Source organism: Anomaloglossus baeobatrachus, chromosome 4, assembly GCF_048569485.1.
Source record: "Anomaloglossus baeobatrachus isolate aAnoBae1 chromosome 4, aAnoBae1.hap1, whole genome shotgun sequence".
Taxonomy (NCBI): domain Eukaryota; kingdom Metazoa; phylum Chordata; class Amphibia; order Anura; family Aromobatidae; genus Anomaloglossus; species Anomaloglossus baeobatrachus.
The window spans coordinates 57138014-57153494 of record NC_134356.1 but is presented as its reverse complement, the minus strand read 5'-3'; the positions used below and the strand labels follow the sequence as shown (position 1 = coordinate 57153494).

Genomic DNA, 15481 nt, shown 5'->3' with positions numbered 1-15481 from the left:
GTGAACTTGCAGGGCAACCACAAACGTTAAGTGGCTTGTAAATAAAAATGTTTTGTTTCCGTTGCAGCACCGTTACCGCCTCCGGAGAGGCAGGTTGGAGGGAGGGCCCGCAGTAGAGCAGTCTGGGGCCCAGCCACCACAGGAACCGGTGGCTACCCTCTGGAGGGGAAGGACAGATCCCGCTCGGGTAACTGGTTCAGGACTGGGGTCAAGGGGTGCTGCCTGTTTCTTAGAGGCAGCATCAGGGCCAGGTTACTTGGGTGGGAGAGAGCGGCAGCAGCAACCGTTTGTTACGTAACGTTTAAGAAAAAGTGCCTCCCGCTGTGGGATGATGTTATTCTACATGTATTGTGTTTTTATCTTTTTCAGAAAAAAAAAAAGGGAAAATAAAACCGGTGTTGGACGGGCAGCCCGAGGACGGTCTGCGTTTTGCTAAGGGGGAATGTGACGCCCTGGGCAAGCCAGGGGTCACAGGTCACAACACCAACATGCACCCCACATTCCCTGCAGGAACACCAAGGTCAGAACACAAATCCTTGTTGCCTTCCTCCAGGGGCTGATGTCCACACCAGGGGGTGGGCCAGGCGGTTGGCTCCGCCCACCGAGGAGTTCACAGCCCTGAAGGCAGGAAAACCAGGAAGATCAGTCTAGACAGAGTTAGAGAGTGGAAGTGGAGGAGTAAACAGCAGATTAAGTGGAGAGTTCAAAGTGAGAGGAAGGAGAAGGAGGACAGTGAGAGTAGTGACAGAGAAAGTGACAGTTGAAAAGCCTGAAGTTAGTCCGGGTGTGTGCCCCGGACTGAGACAGCAAGGTTGGCAGACGGCGGTGACCGTCTGCAGGAGAGGCTACTTGGAGGTTGCCGAAAGGACCGTGGACGGGTGGTGGCCCGGCGGTACCGGAGCGGTATACGAAGAGAAGCCAGCACCATTGGCAGGGGCCTTTCGGATCCCGGCAAGGCTAGGAGTCACCGTGAATTTGCCAAATCCGTCAGTGAAGGGGACGTCAGGGTCTCCCAACAACCAAATCCGGATTGAAGGCAACAGTCCGACCGTTAAAGACAGACACTGCCACCGCCAGGGCACCAGTTTCTCAGGGCCAGTGTCTGCGGGCAAGAGAGGGGCTCCTCCGGCTCATATCCAAGCTGGGGAGCGGGTTACCGGTGGGAATCCATCGCTACCAAAGAACCGTACTTAGGTGCAGGGAAGTGACCGTCACCGCTAACTGCAGGGAACATCAGCACCGTAGCCGTCCGAGGGATCCGTCCAACCAGCCGTTTGTTTACCGTGAACTGTGTCATCATCCTTGGGCTGAGTGAGTACCTCCGTGCCGGGCGGCACAGCGCTACCCCTGCGTCCCTGCACCTCCACAGGCCCCATAACCCGCCTGTCCACCATCCCAACCCCATCACTGGGCCCCGGGACCACCAAACCCCCTACCCACGGAGGGGCCAATCAACAACTAGCTGCTCCATACCACCACTCCCGGGATCCCCAGACAGAGCAGCGGGGGTGTCCACACAATCACCACAACCGTGGGTGGCGTCACGGACAATAAATTATCCCAAAAACCAAACCCCTTTCACTCACGGGCGAGGAGCGCCGCTCGAGTGCCCGGGATCCGGCCCGTCGCTCGAGCCACCGAGCAGCAGCAGGCCGCAGCAGCAGCGGCAGCCGGACCCGAGCAGTGGGAGAGCGCAGTGTCCCCTCCTCCGCCCGCGACAGTACTGCTCGACCATCATTAGACAAGAACAGTAGTTGATTGGCAAGGGTGCTGGTTGTTACACATCCTCTGATCAGATATTGATCACCTATCCTAAAGGGTGCTTTACACGCTGCGACATCGCTAGCGATTGCTAGCAATGTCGCGAGCATTAGCACCCGCCCCCGTCGTTGGTGCGATATGTGGTGATCGCTACCATAGCGAACATTATCGCTACGGCAGCATCACACGCACATAGCTGTTCTGCGACGTCACTGTGCCTGCCGAACAATCCCGCCTTCAAGGGTGAGGTGCGTTCGGCGTCACAGCGACGTCACAAAACGGCTGTCCAATAGCAGAGGAGGGGCTGGACGTAACATCCCGCCCACCTCCTTCCTTCCTCATTGCCGGTGGACGGAGGTAAGGAGATGTTCGTCGCTCCTGCGGTGTCACATATAGCGATGTGTGATGCCGCAGGAACGAGGAACAACCTCGCTACGTACGAGACAACGATTTTTGGTAAATGAACAACCTCTCATATACCAACGATTTTTGTCTCTTTTGCGATTGTTTAAGGTCGCTCCTGCCTGTCAGACTCTGCGATGTCGCTAACGGCGCCGGATGTGAGTCACAAACACCGTGACCCCGACGATATATCGTTAGCGATGTCACAGCATGTAAATAGCGCTTTAGAATAGGCCATCAATGTAAAAATACAGGAAAACCCCTTTAAGTGAGAATGCATCAGTGCACTTGTTCTGACAGTCTGACAAGAGAGCTTACTAGGCCATGTTTGGTATTTAGCGAATTTTTTACCTCAGTATTTGTAGCCAAAACCAGGAGTGGAACAATCAGAGGAAAAGTCTAATAGAAACACGGCACCACTTCTGTATTTATTAATCATACCTGGTTTTGGCTACAAATACTGAGGCAAAAAACTCACCAAATAGTCAGCATGTCTATGTGGCCTAAGAAAGCATTGCATTGCTCATCCCTCAGAACAAGGTAAAACTGCATTAATGCACATCCAGTCCTTAAAGCCATGCGTTTATTCCTCCTCTGGCATCCTCCTGGCTTGCCCCTTTTCTGTATTTGAGTATTGTGCTGCCATTGCTGGTTAGCGGTGCGTGCCCATTGCCACAGTACTAAGGTCTTCATTAAAATGGCACTCGAGTCTGCGCATGCGTGTACCGCCATATCCGGCGCCATTTTATTCAACACAATGCGGTGAAGACTGAGAAGCATCGGCACGTGCACAGATATAAGAAGTAAAAAATCTGTGCACGTGCCGATGTTTCTCAAAGTCTTCACCAAAGTGTGTTTAATGGTGCCGAAAATCGTGGTACGCACATGCGCAGACTCCGGCACCATTTTAATGAAGACCTGAGTAATGTGGCAATATGCACACGTTACCAACAACAGCAATGGCAGCACGGCGCAATATTCTAATAAAGAAATGTGGGCAAGCCAGAGGACGCCGAAGGAGGAGAAATTAATGCAAGGACCCGACCCACAAAGACCCGACCACATTGCACCCATGAATCAAACTAAAACCAATTCACAAGAAAATGAACCAAAGTTATAGGTAAAATATATAATCTTTATTGTGAAGTACATAACAAAATAGAAAATAGCGTGTAATACAAGTACAGTGCACTAGATGGTAGACCACTGCAGCCGACGGAGGAGACTGGTTAGGGCAAATATACAGTATTAATCCAAAACCAGTAGTTAAGAAGAAACAAAGCAGATATCACAAAGGTAGAGTGTAAAGCCACCATCACACGCGCCAATATGTCGTGCGATCGCATGAGCGATTGCACCCACCCCCATCGTTTGTGCGTCATGGGCAATTTGTTGCCCGTGTCACACAAAGTCGTTAACCCCCGTCACACGTACTTACCTCCAGAATGACCACGCTGTGGGCGGCGAACATCCTCTTCCTAAAGGGGGAGGGACGTTCGGCGTCCCAGCGACGTCACACAGCGGCCGCCCAATAGAAGCGGAGGGGCGGAGATGAGCGGGACGTAAAATCCCGCCCACCACCTTCCTTCCACATTGCCGGCGGCCGCAGGTAAGCTGTAGTTCGTCGTTCCCGAGGTGTCACACGGAGCGACGTATGCTGCCTCGGGAACGATGAACAACCGGCACGCAGAAGGAGGAACGAGTTTATAAAAATGAGCGATGTGTCAACGAGCAACGATAAGGTGAGTATTTTTGCTCGTTAACAGTCGCTCGTAGCTGTCACACGCTACGATATGTCAAACGATGCCGGATGTGCATCACGGAATCCGTGACCCCGACGACATATCGCCCGATATATCATAGCGTGTGTCGGGGCCTTAAAGCTACGAGTGACTGTTAACGAGCAAAAATACTCAACTTATCAATCGCACGACATATCGGCGCGTGTGACGCCGGCTTAAGGCTATTATAACCTGAAGACCGAAATCTGACAAAGTAAAGTACTGGTGCATCCAAAAGGAAAGTAGGATCCTAACCTGTAAGCGTCAGGTTGACGAAGGCTTGCGCCGAAACGTATGTCGGGTCTGGGACTTCCCGTTCCCGTTCCAGGGGGAAGAGATGCTTACAGGTTTGTTTTCTTGTGAATTGGTTTTGTTTGTTAACTTTTTGAAAGATTAAGTCCATAATATATTTTTTGAATAGTAGCTGGTGGGACTATATTTATTTACCTATTGATTTTTAAACACCCTTTACTTTACACTTCTGCTCAATTTTTTGGGCTGAATTTTGCTATTCACATGAATCAAAGCACAATGGATTTCTGCAATTTAATTAAAGATATTTAATCAACCAACCATCGAATCTTTCTATAACAGGTATGCCTGAAATTAGCATCTTACTGCCTATATGGCACGGTCTTTACAGTACCTCATATAGCAAAATCCTGTTGGTTGGTCCTCTTTAATGGGGCAATGCAGATAAACAATTTTTATCAAATTCCGATTTAGTGTGTAAAAAAAATCAAACCATGCACGATTTGGTTACGAGAATCGGATGTCACTCGCCCATTCAACTTTATGGGTCCGTGAAAAAAATAAGACTGCACACGAATGACATCCGATTCTTCACCGACTAATATAATGAAGAAGATAGAGCAACTTCTTATTATTTTATTCTGCACCTTTGAATAAACGGATCGTAGTCTGATCAGACTCCGATTAACATAAATCGGACTGTTTTTCTCAATCGGAGAGAAACAAGAGTTAACAAGAACATTTCTTTTTAGAACACCAAGTAATTGTATGGAAGAGAAATGGAAAGAGGCCATTACAATACCAGCGGACTCCATGCATCTACATTTTTCTGCACCTATTAAGTGATATTATTATCATCCCCGGGTGGCAAACACTTCTCTGTAAATGCTTTTCGTCAACACATACTGTGAAGCAATTTTGATGCCAGTGACATTTCTTGGTGACTCTGATTTCACGTTCTGCCATAAAATAAAATTTTAGCATTTAAGTGATTTTTCAGAGGATGCAGAAGAGCTGATTTTGCTATATATTTGGTACAGCGAGATCTTTATGTACTTGCGACAAGTCTGTGCTGCAAACAGAAAACTTTTACCCATTTATAATAGTCCAGTCAAAATACGGTTTGACCCAGAACAAATTCCAAGAAAGCGTTTTATGATTTTTTTTACTACTATTATATGTCGGGAACAACATATTAAAAGTTTTCCAAAAAATTGATCACCACAAAGGTCCTAACTATGACGTCATAAGACGATGACAGCCATCGCACTAAAAATAACGAATATTTCCCGATTTCAAAGCTGTAGGTTACAGAAGAGTTTGCATTTTTTATACTATATATTTTCATATTACAATTTTTATACAAAGTTTTATACTAACTACATGGACAGGCGAGGTCATGCTGTCATCAATGACGTCATGACATACATGTACATTTCTAGAAATTATAGAATTAATACACAGTGCATTTTAAGACTTACTTCATCACTGAATAACCGTGTCAGGTCAATAGTCACTATTTTCATCATCAGACACTGCTTCCTCACTCATATTGTCACCATGCCCTTCTTGACATGGTCTGCATACCCATGAACAGGTAAGTCCGTGTCTTTTGCAAGTGTGTCGCCCGGGGACCAGGGGGTACTCAGATCTGGGCCACTTCTGTGGGTATCACGGTGGCGTGACCCGGTCTGTGATCCCAGGCTCCACAGTAAAAAGGGGTTAGGTAAGGGAGATTGTCCGTGACGCCACCCACGGTTGTGGTGAGGTTGTGACACCACCGCTGCTCTGGACGGGGATCCCGGGAGCGATGACAGGGAGCAGCGTAGTTGTTATGTCCCCTCCGTGGGTAGGGGGGTTGGTGGTCCCGGGGCCCGTGGAGGATTTTGGAGCTGGAAGGCGGGTTACAGGGCCTGGAGAGGTGCAGGGTCGCGAGGGCAGCGCTGTGCCGCACGGCATGGTGGTACTCACTCAGCCAGTAATGATGACACAGTTCTCAGTAAAACAAATGGCTGGATGGATGGGTCCCACAGGCGGCTGCAGTGTTTTTCCCCTGACCCCAGGTTGGTAATGTAAGTCCTCTCTTTTACCTCCGAGCACGCTCCTCCTGCAATCCGGTTTCCAGCTGGCTCCCCGATTCAGTACCGGTGGGCCACCGCCCAGCCCCGGCTACCTACGGTTCCACCAACTCTCTTCCCGGCTCTCGCAGACGGCCACTACCGTCTGCCTTACTCTCTGCACGGTGGCCTTAGGCTCCAACCTAGGCCCCTGTCTGCTTCTGTCTCCCTGCAGACCTTCTCTCTCCTCCTCTCCCTGGACTTGACTGGACTTGTTTCCTGCCTCAGGCCAGCTAAACTTCTGGGTGGGCGTCTCCATCTCCTGACTCCACCCACCTGGTGTGTCTGTCTGAGCCCGAGGAAAGGAATCAAGTTTCACTGGGGATGTCTGCTGTGAACTGCTGGCGGTGGGGGGGTGTGTGTGTTGTTAACTGTGGCCCCTGGCTTGTCCAGGGCGCCACATTCCCCCTTAGCAAAATGCAGACCGTCCACGGGCTGCCCGTCCATCACCGGTTTTATTTTTCTTTTAACTGCAAAAAGTAGAAAGGCATATCAAACATTAAAACACAAGCATTACTTTTTAACTTCCCATCACGGGATGCATATCACTTTAACGTTGCAACAACAATCAAACACTTTTAATAATGGCAACGGAACGGGTCCTTTAGTCACCCACCCAAACAACCTGGCCCTGATGCTGCCCCTAAGAAATGGGCAGCACCCCTTGACCCCAGTCCAGAACCAGGCTGCCCAGATAGTTAACGGGATGGGTGCTTCGCTGCCGTTGCGGCCGGGCGGACTGCCGGAGCCGTCGTCATCTCCGTCGCGGCCGGGCAGACTGCCAGGGCCGTCGTCATCGGCGGTGCAGCTGGGATGGAAGCCGGGACCGGTGGCAGGGAGGTGACAAAGGTAAGACCTGGGCCCTCCCTCACAGACGCTGCGAGCTCCGCTACCGGTGACAGAGGTAACGGGTCGGTCGGGGCGTTGGCCGCGGGCACGGGTACTGAGGTTTCAGCGGTGCCGGACAGATGGGACATCTCGTGCAGCGTTGTTCCAGGAACCAAACACTGGCAGAGTCCTGGCGTCCCTGCTTCCACAGCCGCGGTTCACATGCGGCCGGACGCCATCCCGTCCCCCTTAGTCTCTTTTTAGCACTTCCTTCTTCAGGGGGCGGGGCTCCACTTTCGCGCCTTTCCTGCTCGGGGAAGACGCTCGAGCGGGAAATTTTTTGCGCCCAAGATGGCGGCTTTGCAAAATTTTCGGCCGGACACCTCCGGCGGTAACAAGGCGCACCTCTACCAAACGGCAGAGCGGTAGGATCCTGTTCGTGACGCCAAATGTGTCGCCCGGGGACCAGGGGGTACTCAGATCCGGGCCACGAGGTCACTTCTGTGGGTATCACGGTGGCGTGACCTGGTCTGTGATCCCAGGCTCCACAGTAAAAAGGGGTTAGGTAAGGGAGATTGTCCGTGACGCCACCCACGGTTGTGGTGAGGTTGTGACACCACCGCTGCTCTGGACGGGGATCCCGGGAGCGATGACAGGGAGCAGCGTAGTTGTTATGTCCCCTCCGTGGGTAGGGGGGTTGGTGGTCCCAGGGGCCTTGGAGGGTTTTGGAGCTGGCAGGCGGATTACGGGGCCTGGAGAGGTGCAGGGTCGCGAGGGCAGCGCTGTGCTGCATGGCACGGTGGTACTCACTCAGCCAGTAATGATGACACAGTTCTCAGTAAAACAAACGGCTGGATGGATGGGTCCCACAGGCGGCTGAAGTGTTTTTCCCCTGACCCCAGGTTGGTAATGTAAGTCCTCTCTTTTACCTCCGAGCACGCTCCTCCTGCAATTCGGTTTCCAGCTGGCTCCCCGATTCAGTACCGGTGGGCCACCGCCCAGCCCCGGCTACCTACGGTTCCACCAACTGTCTTCCCGGCTCTCGCAGACGGCCACTACCGTCTGCCTCACTCTCTGCACGGGGGCCTTAGGCTCCAACCTAGGCCCCTGTCTGCTTCTGTCTCCCTGCAGACCTTCTCTCTCCTCCTCTCCCTGGACTTGACTGGACTTCTTTCCTGCCTCAGGCCAGCTAAACTCCTGGGTGGGTGTCTCCATCTCCTGACTCCGCCCACCTGGTGTGTCTGTCTGAGCCTGAGGAAAGGAATCAAGTTTCACTGGGGATGTCTGCTGTGAACTGCTGGGGGTGGGGGTGTGTGTGTGTGTTGTTACCTGTGGCCCCTGGCTTGTCAAGGGCGCCACACAAGTGCACCGAACTGTACTACAACCATGAGAACAATTGCAGTGAATTATTTTCAGAAGTGTTTTTGGTGCGGGTGAAGTATCCATCATCACTGGAACTAGACTGTTGTTATGCAAGTCCCATCCCCATTCAGTAGTGTCCGTGGCCTCACCATTGTCCATCCAAAGCATCACTTGGAGGCAACTCCGAAGGGCATGATACTTCATTGCAGAGGAGGTCGGTGGCAGTTGTTCAGGTGTAACAAAAATTTTGGCTGAATCAACTTTTTTGCAGAGAGTAAAATACCTGATTGCAGACAGATTGTCTCCAGGTTTGCCCCCGAACAATGCCACCATCGCTTTACACCCAGCGTCTTCAATCTCAGCTATGTTTTTCTTAGGTGTGAAAAACATTTTAGCACAGCTATTTAAGACAGAGTCTCCCTTCAAAACCTTGTGTAGACTGAGTTTTATTTCCGATTCCAAAAACCGCGGAAGTGGTATCGCAACCCATGAATGCATGCAGGAACAGAAGAGTGCTGCAGACATGGTTTCTCAGGAACTTCTTCATAACCTTAATGTCGTATACTGTTGCAAGGCTCCCTTTATCCGAGTAGAAATAAAGCTTGTTGCCATTGCTGGTTGACGCGTGATGAAGTAACAACACCAAAAGATCTGTATCTTCGCCAATGAGACTAGTACTTTTGTTGGATGACATTGACACTGCTGTCTTAACAATCTCCACATCGGCATCCCCCTGTGATTGTATTACGTGGCATCCTCTGTCATTCATGCGCTGTGAAACGAGATTGATAAGAGACTGTTTGTTCTCCACATTCGAAAGGAAGTCCTCCTTTTTCCCGACAAATTTCGTTCCTTCAGCAATGTTCACTTTGTTACTTGTTCGATTTTTGCGCGGTCGCTGATGGGTAATGTCCTTAGTGTTTGGTCCTCCAATGTAACCATCAAATACTATCGTATCCTTCTGACCACTTCAGTCGATGGAGAAGAGAACCTCCGTCAAGAACATAATGTTCCACTTCTGGTACATCCTTGAGTACTGCGTCATCTGAACTCTGTTCTTTTATAGCAGCCATCAGGCGTGCTTTGTTTGGTTTGCGTAAGAGATGTTTTGCCTCAAAAAGGGATGGTGGGTATGGTGAAAGTTCATAGGCCATCACCTCATCAAGGGAAAGATCAGCAGTTTTAGACACTACAAGAAACCTTTGGAACAAAAGAGCGGGGTCTATTGTTTTGTCCTTCGCAATGACAATTGCCTCACTGGATGCCAGGGTCTTGGCTTTCATTGACCTCTTGTACTTAACTGAAAACAGTGATTGACCCTCCATTTTTGCCACTACTTCTCTGCCAATGGTGAAAAGGTTATGGACATTCACATCCTTCTTTGCATTGACACCGGTGATAATGTTGCGAAGAGACACTTCATCAGAGAAAGGTGAAAAGGTCTCGAGTTTATCTGCAATTTTCTTCAGGTCTTCACGATCACTTCTCGTCCTTGACGTTCTTGCCTCTTTGTGTTGTTCACTGGTGACAAAGCTCTGGCGAGTGAAACCCTGCATTGCATCACTGTAGGAAGAGAACACTGGCACAGACAGAGTCCACAAGGCCCTCTGATGTTCGGACATTCCACTTCCTCCTGCAGTTTTTAGGGAGCGCATCAGAACTTGCTCGATGACTAGGTCGTAACCCAGGTCTGCCCAGTACTGATCAGTACACCTTACAACATGAAAGTGTGACGCCCTGGCCGGGCCAAGTAGTCACAGATAGGGCCCCGCATTACACCAATCCCCTAACAAGGTGACAGCAGCCAAACATTTAAACCCTAGTCACCCCCCTCAGTGCTTGAAGTACACACCAGGGGGGCGGAGCCAGGTGGTTGGACACGCCCACCGAGGAGTTTGGATGGCCTGAGGCGGGAAAAGACAATAGTCGAGTTTGAGAGTTCAGTGGAGGAGGTCAGGCCTGTGTGACAGGCCTATAGCAGACTGACAGGTGCCAGGGTAGGAGCCCGGGTACCTTTGGCTAGGAGGCAGACGGAGGCCTCTGTCTGCAGGAGCCAGGAAGATGGCTCGGTGGAACCGTGGTGGACCGGGACAGGGTAGTGGCCCACTGGTACCGACCCGGGGAACCGACTCGGAAACCGGAGCACAAAGGGGGGTACTCAGACCCTGAAGCTAGGTCCAGAAGCTACTGGGGGCTAGCTAATTAACTGATTGCAGCCAGGACTATAGGTCCTGTCCCACCCAAAGTCCCGACTGAAGGCAAAAGCCCAACGAGGGGGATAGAAAGCCACCGCCACGGCACAGAGATGCCACGAGCCAGCATCCGCGGGCAAAGGGCTCCTCAGGCAACCACAAGCCAGGGAGCGGACTCCTGAAGTTGCAAGCGCAGGTAGTCCATCATCACAAACAGGTACGGAAGAAAGGAAGAGACCAACAACCGGGTGAGGGACCAGACTGCAGCCGGCTGCGGGCACTGACCACCATCACCATGGTTTACCAGAGACTCGTGTGTTTACTAATAGTGAGTACATAAGTGCCCTCCGGCCGCCCATCTACCTGCACCGCCCAACTCCCCCAACGGGTCCCGGGGCCACCATCCCTACCCACGGAGGGGTTAACAACTTGCTGCGCAACATCTCTCCTGGGTGCCCTGTAACTTCAGCGGTGGTGTCCACCTTCACCACATCCCGTGGGTGGCGTCACGAACTTAAACACGGCTCTGGCCGTACACCTACGTCCCCACACCACCAACCCCTTTTCGATCGGAGTGACCGCAGGACCCCTGGGCCTGGAGACCCTCGAGCCACCCACTGAAGGTCCGGACCCGAGCGGCTCGACTGCCGAGCACGGGGCGGCACACAAGCCATTCATAAATCTATGGAAAACTGATGGCATAAATATATAATAGTAGTAATTGTAAAAGAAATATGATAGACACTGAAAGGCCTTTAACATTTTACAGCTTTGGCGGCCATATTCTTTGACGTCACATTTGGACCCTTTGTGGTAACCCTATCTTGGTAAACTTTTAGTATGTTTTTCCCTACATGTAATACTACCAAAAAAAACAATAAAACGCTTTCTTGGAATTTGTTCAGGGTAAGGGTTTTTTTTTTTTTCGTGTTTTAACTGGACTATAACTGCAACAATATTTTAGCGAATAGATATGTAGATAATTATCTCTTAACACTATAAAAGTTAAAAGGTTTGATGGACCAACACCAGGGCCGACTCCAGGTTTTTGTGGGCCCTGGGCGAAAGAGTCTCAGTGGGCCCCATCCACACATAGACATGCACAGATACATACCCATACAGTCATATGTACACATACATATTTAAAGGGAAATTCACAAAAACACATATAAACAGACAAAAATCTATACACAGTCATATACACTGACATACATATATACACATCATACATGCACACACAGACACATTAGAGAAATTTCAAATATTGGGAAGCCGGCAACAGCCTCATTCACCTCCCCGCTTGTCTCCATCCAGCTCCTCCTGGGCATGTGTCTGTGCCACGCTGATTGGTGGCCGTCACTAACAGACATGGCCGCACATAGAGAACACTAACACTGCTGTATATACATCACAAGAGAGGCTGGGGACATACACATTACTTGGGGACATACATATTACTGAGGAAAGGGGGTATACAGCAATGGGGGACATTCAGCTCCAGAGGGGGGCATACAGCTCAAGAGGGGGGCAGTGGCTCTGGGGTGGGGGGACAAACAGCTCTGAGGTGGGGAGGTGACATGCAGCTCTGTGGGTATACACAGCTCTGAGGGGTTATACAGCACTGGGGTGGAGGTAACATACAACTCTGGGAGTATAGTAGTATGCAGCCCCCATATTCCTCCATATAGTGTTATGAAGTCCCCATAGTTCTCTATGCAGCCCCCATATGGCACTATGCAACCCCCATACAACATTAAACAGCGCCCATATAGCACAATACAGACCCATATAGCATTAGGCATCCTCATGTAGTATACAGCCCCCACATAGCACAATGCAGACCCAGATAGCATTAGGCACCCTCATGTAGTATAGAGCCGCCATATAGAACAGTGCAGACCCACATAGCATTGAGTACCCTCATGTAGTATACAGCCGCCATATAGCACAGTGCTGACCCAGATAGCATTATGCACCTGTGGCGCCCTGGATAAGCCAGGTCGTCACAGGTACTACACCAACACACCCCACACCCCGGTCAGGCACACCAAAGCCAAACACAAAAGCCTTGTTGCCTTCCTCCAGGGGCTGATGTCCACACCAGGGGGTGGGCCAGGTGGTTGGTCCCGCCCACCGAGGAGTTCACAGTCCTGGAGGTGGGAAAAGGAGTCAGATCAGTTTAGGAGTTGTGAAGTGAAGTGGTAAAAGAGCGGACTGACAGCGTCCGGGTGTGTGGCCCGGACAGCACAGCAAGGTTGGCAGACGGTGGTGACCGTCTGCAGGAGAGGCCTATTGGAGCCAACCGTAAGGACCGTGGACGGGCGGTGGCCCGGCGGTACCGGACCGGTGAGCAAAGAGAAGCCAGCACCATCCGGCAGGGCTTACGGACCCCGACAAGGCTAGGAGTCGCCGCTGAAATTGTCAAATCCGTTAGCGAAGGGAACCTCCGGGGTTTCCCAGCAGTCAAGTCCAGATTGAAGGCAACAGTCCAAACGATAGAGGGAAACACAGTCACCGCCAAGGCTACGGTTCCCAGGGCCAGAGCCTGCGGGCAAAAGGGGCTCCTTCAGCACCCATCCAAGCTGGGGAGCGGGTTACCGGTGGGAACCCATTGGAACCGTACACATTACAAAGGTGCAGGGAAAGGCAGTCACCATCAACCTGCCGGGAGGAGAAACACCGCAGCCGTCTGTGGGACCCGTCCATCCAGCCGTTTGTTTTACCTGAGACTTTGTATTCATCATTGGCTGAGTGAGTACTACTGTGCCGTGCGGCACCGCGCTGCCCCCGCGACCCTGCACCTCACCAGGCCCCGTAACCCACCTGCCATCCCTAAACCCTTCACCGGGCCCCGGGACAACCAACCCCTACCCACAGAGGGGAGAAACAACATCCAAGCTGCTCCCTGTCATCGCTCCCAGGATCCCCGTCCAGAACAGCGGTGGTGTTACCAATCTCACCACAACCGTGGGTGGCGTCACGGACAATATCCCTAACCCAAACCTTTCACTCACGGGCGAGGAACGCCGCTCGAGTCCCCGGGATCCGGCCCACCGCTCGAGCCACCATCGAGCAGCAGCAGCAGTAGCCGGACCCGAGCAGTGGGTGAGCGCAGCGTCCCCTCCTCCGCCCGCGACACACCTTCATGTAGTATACAGGCTGCATAAAGCACAATGCAGACCCAGATCGCATTAGGCATCCTCATGTAGTATACAGCTGCCATATAGCACAGTGCAGATCTAGATAGCATTAGACATCCTCATGTAGTGCACAGCCCGTATATAGCCCAGTGCAGACCCTGATAGCATTAGGCACCTCCATATAGTATACAGGCTGCATATAGCACAGTGCAGACCCACATAGCATTAGGCACCTCCATGTAGTATACAGCCATATATAGCACAGTGCAGACCCTGAGAGTATTAGGCACCTCCATGTAGTACACAGCACCTATATAGCACAGTGCAGACCCTGATAGCCTTAGGCACCTCCATGTAGTACACAGCCCCATATCATTTAATGCACCTCCATGGTCGTCTGGCCACCACGATAAATACTCACTATTCCTCGTTCTCCCGCTGCTCCGGTCTCCTCGGCGCGTTCACCGCTGTCGCTCTGACCTCTCAGCAGGTGCGCAGTGATGACGTCACCGCGCTCCGCTGCTGAGCTGTCAGAGGCTCAGAACGCTGACAGTGTCAGACATAGCGGGGAGAATGGTGAGAGAGGGAGCGCGCCATGGCGGTGGCTTTCATCATGCCAATACAATTGAAAGTGCGATCCTCGGCGGGCGGGAAGCCAGTGACAGCGCGGGCACCGGGCCCCCCTTCCACCGCGAGTGGGCCCCCTGGCAGCCCAGGGCCCCGGCATTTGACCGGGTTTGCCGGGTGCTGACGCCGGGCCTGACCAACACCCCCATGTGCTGATTTTGGCCAAACGTGCATGCAATCTCAATAAGCAACAGAATAAGCTGCTGCCAGACACCTTTGTTGGAGGTAGCTTATCTACTTTAGGACAAAGGGATTGGACATGTTAACATCCAATATGACCTATCCTTCCTTCCTGAACTTTCTTTAGGCAAAAGCTATACATTAGATGGTTGACCGGTCTTACTGAAATTGGTCAATGTAGACAAACTTAATCTAATGTGTATGGTTCCCATTACATTTTGGTGGTGTTTAAATGTTGCCCCAAACCTGACTCTGGCCTTAATGGGAACACCCTTGTCCCTCCTGGGAATACATTTAAGAGAGTGGCCGAGACGGTCATGTGTTCCTGCTCATGAAGACATATATAAATGTGTACTGCCCCCGTGCCAGCGACCGAGCCGCTCGGATCTGGAGCCGCGGTGGCTCGAGGGATCTCACTCTCTGAGGGCTACCACTGTTCTCTTCTCCCAGCTCACTAGGAGCTGCCACTTCAGCTCCTCTCTCACTGAAAGCTCACTCTCTGTGTCCCTCCAACCAGTCTGTCTGACCCCTAGGTGGGTGGCCCTATTCCAGCGAAACCGCCCACTGGTGTGCCTGACAGGGTGTGCCGCCCACTGGTGTGCCTTCTTTGCTAGTCCGGGTTTTTGGGGCAAGTCGCAGGGTGTACAGCTGCAGGATTACCACAGCAGAAATAGGAAGCCAGAACTTCTCGAAGTGAGGGTGGTTGGGTTGGAATGCTAAAGCAGGCTTTGTGGATAAATCCATATCTGAATGGACTTGAACGTCTAGGACCTTTGTTAAAGGGAACCTGTCACCAGATTTGGTGACTATGAGTTGCGGCCACCACCACTGGGCTCTTA

General features: G+C 51.6%; 1 protein-coding gene across 3 annotated transcripts in view; it reads right to left on the bottom strand.

The window, feature by feature from the left end:
- Window positions 1-15481, bottom strand: part of CAMK2A (calcium/calmodulin dependent protein kinase II alpha) — a 342928-nt gene that overhangs the window by 128451 nt on the left and 198996 nt on the right. The gene's annotated exons all lie outside the window — the stretch shown is intronic.